Raw genomic sequence first — 8,348 nt, 5'->3', positions numbered from 1 at the left:
AACTATCCGATAGTTTCACAGAGCGAAGTCAATCCCTTTCACCAATGCTACAGTTGCTTGTTACCTTAAGATTCTATGCAACTGGACATTTTAAACTGAGTGATGGTGACTTGATTCAATGTCACCAAACGACTGTATGCCGTACAGTCAGGCCCGTAGCCAGCCGGGGGCCAGGGGGGCCTTGCCCCCCTGGCAAAATCCAAACATTCTCGAGCAACAGCTACAGATATAATAACTTTGCCCATTTAAATTTTTTCGCCCCCCCCCCCCCCTAAAAAATTTTGGGCCCTCCTTGCTCTGCAGTCTGGCTACGGCCCTGCGTACCGGTACAGTAAAAAAATTTTCAGCGTACATTGTTGCAAGGAAAAACACATACATAAAGTTTCCATCATCGCCAGCAGAAATTCTAAATTCCAAACAGAAGTTTTATGGTATTGCCTATTTTCCTTGTGTGATAGATGCAATTGGTGAAAACGCTGAAATTTTCTGGAACAGGAAAGGCTATTTCTCAATAAATACCCAGTGCATTGTTGATGCAAAATTACGCATTACAAGTATTTTCGCATCATGGCCAGGAACTTCCACCGAACACACAACTTCACCGGAATCCTTTGAAATCCAGTTTGCAAAAATGCTTAAGTCAAGATCTGCCGCTGTTAAGTCGCCATTTTTGGCGACTTAAATTGGTGGCTCAAAACCTGAAATGAAACGAGTTTTAAGCTAAGCTTAAAGTAAGAATAGTTTCTGCAGCGCAAAACTCGGCTCAAGCCACTATTTAAGCCCGGCTTGCTTAAAACTAGTTTTGAGCTACCTTTCTGCATTCGACCCTAAGAGTCAGAAACAAGTTAGCTTATCTGTTTATTAGCCACACTGAAGTTTTAACATAGTTCTGAATTTGGACAAATTTTTGGAATACGATGGCTGCAAGAAATATTAGGTAAGTTGCATTTTTATATGACAAATTTACAATTTTTTTTAGTGTGTATCTTAATTTAATGTATTAGGTATTGCTTGGTTCACTTATATAAATCTAGCTGTATTCTAAGTAGAAGTGTTTTCGTGTTCAAAATGCGTGGCAATTTTTGTTGCGTTTTCGCAACGTTTGTCATCACAGATGCGCTGAACGATGCGTTTTCGCAACGTTTGTCATACCGTGAGCTTTCGATGTGCGACCGCTCTGCATTTTATTATGGATTGATTGCTGTTGATAATGAAATATGCTAATCTGTAAATAAAGTTTTCTTTACAAACTATAATCTGACCCAACTCAATCCATCTGCTATCTGTCTTTGAATGTTTTGTAACATATTACATTAGTTTCGTACATAATTGCAGTATAACGAAAACCTCATGCAAAAATATATAACCGCTATCCAAGTTAGAATTCATTTGTAAATTAAGTATTACAGTATATGTTAATTATTAAAATTCTACAATGTGCTTCAAAGATCTGTTGAAGGTTTTCAAGTGATACCTCACAAGCCAGACTTATCTTCCATATCATAACAATTTTTCAGTGTTACAGGAACTCTTTTGTGCTAACTATTGGCCTAATTTAGTGATTGTTGTCGAAAGCAAATTACATTGTTGTTCTACTTTTCTAATTCTAGTTTTAACACACGTGTAGTTAATTATTTTTGTCTCCATTGTTAGGAAAAAGAGATTGGACGTCTCTGCGACTGATGGAAGAAATCGAATCTAGAGGACACAAAGCAACTGGAACAATCCGTAGCAACAGGATTGAAAAATGCCAATTTTCCAACATCAAAGTCTTTGGAAAAATGCCTCGTAGTGCTGAAGAACACTTTTTAGAAAAAGACGCAAATATTCTAGTTGCAAGATGGAACGATAACGGGATTGTTTCGATCGCTTCTAATGAGCATGGAATGCAACCCATGAATCGAGTAGAGCGATACTCAGCTGCAGAAAAAAAAAAAAAAAAACCGTAAACATGCCAAAGCTTATCAGCATGTACGTACAATCGATTTATGGGTGGGGTGGATCGTGTGAATCAAAATGTCTCGCAATACAGGATAAGTATTCGAGGCAAGAAATGGTACTTTTCAATCCTCTCCTACATGTTGAATGTATGTGTGAACAACGCTTGGCTGTTTGCAAGAGTAGGTGGTTACAGCCAAGACAAGCTGACCTTTACCAGATCACTGGTACAAACCTGGCTTAAAAAATATGGAGTCCCTCTGCAAAAAACAGGAAGACAACGATCGCTAACAAATGCGATCAATGCAGAGATGCGGTTTGATCAAATTGCTCATGATATCGTTCCAAGTGAACCAAAAAGCTGCCGAAGATGCAGACAATGCCAGAGCCAAACAGTAGGCTATACGTCTGCAAGAAATGCGATGTTCCTTTACATTTGAAATGCTCTCAACATTACCACAAAGAGTGAATACGTTTTTACGATTGAGTACATGATAATGTAGCCTAACCGTTTTTCCAGCAATAAATCTTGCAAACTGCCAAGCTGACTCAGTGTTAATTATTACAAGATTTCAGAAAAAACACTGCAGATAGATCACAAACTGATATGCATACAACTAAACGGATGAAGATAATAGCTAGGAAGGTCAAGAGATTAGACAGACATAGCCTACATATAAATTTTGATCAATTGCGACAACAGCAATAGCATGCGTGGTGACAAACGATGCGTTTTCGCAACGTTCGATTTTTGCAAATCAATAAATCGACAAAACTTAAATTTTTTTTTGACAATTATCATCCCTTTACACACTATTAAAAATGATATGTGACTTTCACGAATTTTTAAGCATCTTTATTTTTCATGTCTTATATGGGTTCAAAACAGACAAGCAAAATAAGAAAGAAGTAGGCTACACAGTCAATCGAGTAATAAATGCAGCTTATACTGCATCCGTAAAGAGGAACAATGTAGGCTAATGTGCATTGAATGGCAGATAGCGTACAGCACACTCATGTAGATTACGAACTCAATGAAGTTATTTAATCAAAAAAAATAAAACAAAGTAACTTCAGCGGGTTTAACATGATGTAGCCTACATCATGTTAAACTCGCTAAAGTTACGTAGCCTACATCATGTAGCCTACACCATGTTAAACCCGCTGAAGTTACTTTGTTTTATTTCTCTATAGTTCAACAAAGCAAACTCTCTACCAAAGCTTTATTTAATTAACTGGACAGTTTTTGTTAGCTGAGCGCAATGTTCCACCGTGTAGCTCAGTGCGGTCTGGTGTAAGAACTACAACGTAATCATGTACACAATGGCAAGATTGAGCTATTCCGATGATTTCTTGTCGTTGGAGGACACGGCCCCAAACCATAAAGTTGGTAATGTTACCCCTGCATACATGAAAACAAGCAACGTTAAAAAGACTTTCTTATGCTGGATATGAATACTACGGCACTTGATTGTATCTATATTCATGGACTTACTGAAATGCTTGAGTAGGATCCAGGTGTCCGGCGTTTACAGCGTCCTGCTCTTGTCCAAGCACAAGATCACCACCACCAGTGATAGATTGGCCAGAATAATATGCGTCCCGCACTCTGTTACCGTTGATGTAGACTTTAATACGATTGGAGATTGTTGACATGGTAACGCAAATGTGATACTGTTAAACAAATACAGTTTTTCTTATAAAGTTTTATGTAGGCTACCTGAACCTATAGATTACCCGCTTGAGATAGCATATTCTATAGGTGAAATTTAAAAGTTTTGAGGGATTTAATGTGATAACCTATACGATAATTTTTATGTGTCTTGTTATCATGACTCTGTAGCTAAAATTGTGCTCTACGCTTTCAATTTTTGAAAGTACAAGTTAAGCCACCTGATACGGTACGCAGAGAAATAGGCTACACAGTTCTAAACATTCGAAGAACAATAAAAATCTTTGCAACTTCTCAAATTGAATTTTTTATATTCATTTTAGGTTACCGTACTAAGAGTTCATAATTCTAATAGGTAACCTATGTCTTAAATTAGAGACCTGATAGCACTTTTGTTATAAGTCTACATACTGCTGGAGATACAGTAGGCTAAAGTTGATCTATAAAAGTAGTAGACTGCATTTATTTTACATCGAAAAAATAAGCATATTACAGAAAACTTGTAGGTCTACTGTAGGCTACTTCAAAAAAAAAATAAAAAATAAAGTAGCCTACTCATCGAAACTTGGTTTTGCTGGATAATAGCGACGACTGTTTTCGGTGAAATAAAGAATTAATTTTTCAGTGTAGCAAATTATAAAAATATGTTTCCAAAGATATATAGGCTACTGCCACAGACTCAGGGCCAGATTTACCAGTACGCAGAGTAGGCAGTTGCCTAGGGCGGCAAAATATACGAATATTATAGAATATATTGCATTGATAATACTGTACGTAAATATAATAATTCACAACAGATATATTCAGATATAGGCCTATAGCAATTAATAAATATGTTATCACATCACACACATTTATAAACAGTGCGGCAAGTCATGTATGGCAAGTCATCGTCCCTAAAGTACTTCACGCTTGATTGGTTTTCAACAATATGTGCTGCTTAGCGCTTCTTTTAGTTATCTGTCTTGCTTAGTATGGAGGACTAGGCTTTGTCTGTGCAATTTTTATTAATCTTTGTTCGGTTTGTTTCACTGTTAGTAAATTTGAAGGAGCCTAGAAAAAAATGTTTTTAGTCAATGTTAGGTTGATGGAAAAGTTGCAGGCTATTTTGTGTACTTGCCTTGATGCTTAAAGTATGTAAGTTAGGCCTAAACAAGCCAAAAAGTAAGACTAGTATACGAAAGAACTTTAGTTTCATGAAGTTTTATAAAAATGGCGGCATTGAGGAAAAATGAGAACAAGTAACAAAAAATCGAAAATCACCATCGAAAAACTTTTTTGGGGGCGAAACTTTTCTCATCTGCCTAGGGCAGCACTTAGGCTAAATCCGGCCCTGACAGACCACAGTGCAGTATAACGCAAAGCTCTTGAGCTTGAGTTGTGAAAATGGCTTCGAGTGGCGATACCATTAGCAAAATAGGACTTTGTTTTTATTGCAGCCTGATTTAATGGAACAATAAAAAATGAGAATTTTCTTACCGGTAAGCTTCCAACTCGAGGAATAATGATATTTTCTATTTGTACTCCAGTCATAATGATAAGGAAAGATGATGGATATCTCAGGCGAAACGTGACTTCATTGTCTTGCCCTAAGGTTGCATAACTGACCATCACGGCTTTCGTAAAGTTTTTCACTTCAATCCAAAAGCAGAACGTGGCTTCAGCTAGTCGTGGAAAGAAGCCGCGAAATCGAACATAGTCGCTTATTTGACCGGCTCTTGGAAAGTGAAAAGACGCTTGGGGACACACTGCATTATATGTTAAAACTTAAAAGTTGCAAATATTTTGTAAGTACTAATTTTTGTTTTCAACGTTTCTTTGAGTAGGCTACAGCCTACCGGTACAATTTTAGATTACAAGTAGCCTATAGGCCTAAGTAGTTACAATGCGATGATTTTCCGGGTATTTTGAATCTGTATAGGTTTTAAATTATATCTTACCGAAACAATCCTACAGTAGAGAGTGTTTATAATGTTTCAAGATGTGTGAACAGTTGATTATATCAAATTTAAATCAATTCAGAATTGTTACAAATAAAAAAACGTAGATATTTTATAATTATAGCAGTAAAATTCAAACATTTGTTATATTTTATAAAATACATGAAACAATTAAAGTTTGTCTTACTTTCGATTTTTTGATAATAAATATAGTTAATAATAATAAATAATTTTTATTTATTTATTTGCAGTCAGACTCAAAGTCCATAGAATTTAAATTTTTAACAGTCATCACACAAAATATCAGACTAACACAACACTATACATAACACTAACACTATTAGACTAACACTATTAACACTATAACACTAATTAGACTAACACAGACAGACATAACAATAATAATATATTTAGTAATAATAAATATATGGTAACAAAGTTGTTAAATATTTTAATATCTTTCTCGGCACCATGCTGCAATTTATCCATACTCACTTTTACGTTGAGAATCTATTGCATTTATGGTGTCATTGAAGTTCTTGCCCATTTGATGCATCATGATTCTTGTGAAAGTCAATTCATCTAAATAATAAATTCTTGTTATAGCAAATAACATGAGTTCAAAGGGAGACGAAATATGAAAGGTCAAAAAAACATATGTAGCGGTAATCAACTTGTAATCAACTCATTAGCCTAATAAGATGGAGATAGTAAATTCACATGTAGGTCTATTACTCACACTACGGTATATCCTTAAAACGAAGTACCACACTACAGTAGCTACAATACCAGCCTACAGGACTATCAAATGCTGCACAAAGAACTTAACAATTGGAAAGTTTACGAAATTTAAAAATGCATCTAAAAGTATATAGCGTATCACATGTTGTCCAAAATGTCATACCTCTGAGTGTCTTTGTGGACATCAATAAGTTGGCAAGAGCATCATTAAAATCTTGTAGTTGTAAAGATATATTTTGTTGATTTTCTGCATGTAAAAAATAGGGCATAAATTACTGCATTAGGCTACATAACAATTAACAAAACAAGTAGGTTTTCTTTAGGTATGATAAAACATTGACTAAAGACTGAAATATGGAGAATCAAAGACTGGACCTTTTAACATCTTGATGTCATCCGTTGCGTCAAGCAATCCCATCCAGTGTGGCATTCCACTGCTTTCCAAACTTGGATCATAAGCAATTGGGAGATTTGTAGTGTTTTGTTGTTTTAAATTGCCTGTAAATACAGTAGGGATAATTTTATCATTTATGTGTTTTCTTGCTTTCTTTTGGACACTGTTGTAGGTGAGGATGTTGTAAGATATTGAATGGAATGATACCCGACTTCTTTTTTGGTTTCACCAACAACACCACACTATAACACGCCTGACGAAACGTAGGAAAAAAGTTGGAGATCATGTTTAGCATAGCATTTTTAACTTTATCCCAGCTGTGTCAAAATCAAGTACATCACTGGGCCTCAATTTGTGTTTGTGTTTTAGCAAGGATCACGGCAATAGTAGGCTACGTTTCAGAAAACTATAGCATCAAAATAAAATCGAAAGAAACATTACAGCCTACAAGTGAATCAACTGCCACTTATTTTCTGCAATAAACAATCTTTTGAGGCCCCCTACGCCTACCATAACAGCCAACGAGTATTTCAAACAACCACTAATACCACATGGTGAATTATTGGTGATGGAGAAACATGCACGCAATTGTTGAAACTGACCAGTTGAAGAAAACCAAAGTTTGCAATCTAATTATAAACGTGTTTTGAAGTATTACCGCAAAATAGAAAATGTTAGTTAAACTATATAATCGCATTATTTGTTTCCAGGCAAGAGATTCAAAAGAAATTCTATTATCAACGGTCATTTGAGAAGGCTAAGCCCTATAAATATACAATGGTGTAATTCGCAGTTAATGCGAAGACTTTGTCACATCTTTTTTCGTGTTTTTTTTTACATCGTTTCATGATCTTCTGGGGCTGAATATTCTGTGCCATAAAATATACGAAAAATGCTCTTAATCAAATGCCTTCTACTTTTCAAACTCATAGCATTTTTTAATTTAATTCAAGATTGATACACATTTGTCTTTATAAGCTTAAGTCGGACTTGAAATATATTTTTAAAAAGCTTTTAAAATTGCTTTGCTTATGCGACAGAGTAATTAGGTCTGTTTATGTCAACGCAGCATTTTACAAACACTCTGACATTCAACGTTTCGCATAAACAACGCAAGTGCAAATAATATCAAAGTAGTCATCACAAAAGTCCATACTTGTTTGGTTCGTTGCTGTTTCAAAATTCCCGGGAGATGACGCATTTGGGTTGATTTCAATAAAAAATTCATAACTTTCTCTGAGCAAGCGCAGTTCTCGGTAGATTGAATTTTGAGTCTCTGTTGTGATAAAACATACAAAATAAAATATTTATGCAAAGTCATTTATATCTATATCTGAGACAACCAAACATTTCTTTCAAACTTTGGGTGAGTATTGGTAAATACTGTATGTCGCAAGTTCATTAAAATGTAGTGCACTTTTATAAATAATTTATAAATGAGCTTTTTAGCTCAATTCCCTCATGTTAGTTGCCCTACTAGAAATATTGTGTAGCAGCGCACATTTGCATATCATAGCACCGATAACCATACTATAAGTTAAACTATATAGCTTCTACTTTACTTTTAAACCTTGAAATGTTTAATCAATTTGTTACATTTTTAAACTTATAGTTTACGTTTAAGTTTTTGCTGACGTGAAGATGGCTTTTTTTAATGTCTGGA

This window comes from Aplidium turbinatum, chromosome 6 (assembly GCF_918807975.1).
Source record: "Aplidium turbinatum chromosome 6, kaAplTurb1.1, whole genome shotgun sequence".
Classification (NCBI taxonomy): Eukaryota; Metazoa; Chordata; class Ascidiacea; order Aplousobranchia; family Polyclinidae; genus Aplidium; species Aplidium turbinatum.
The sequence above is the reverse complement of the archived record's forward strand: the minus strand, read 5'-3'. Positions refer to the sequence as shown.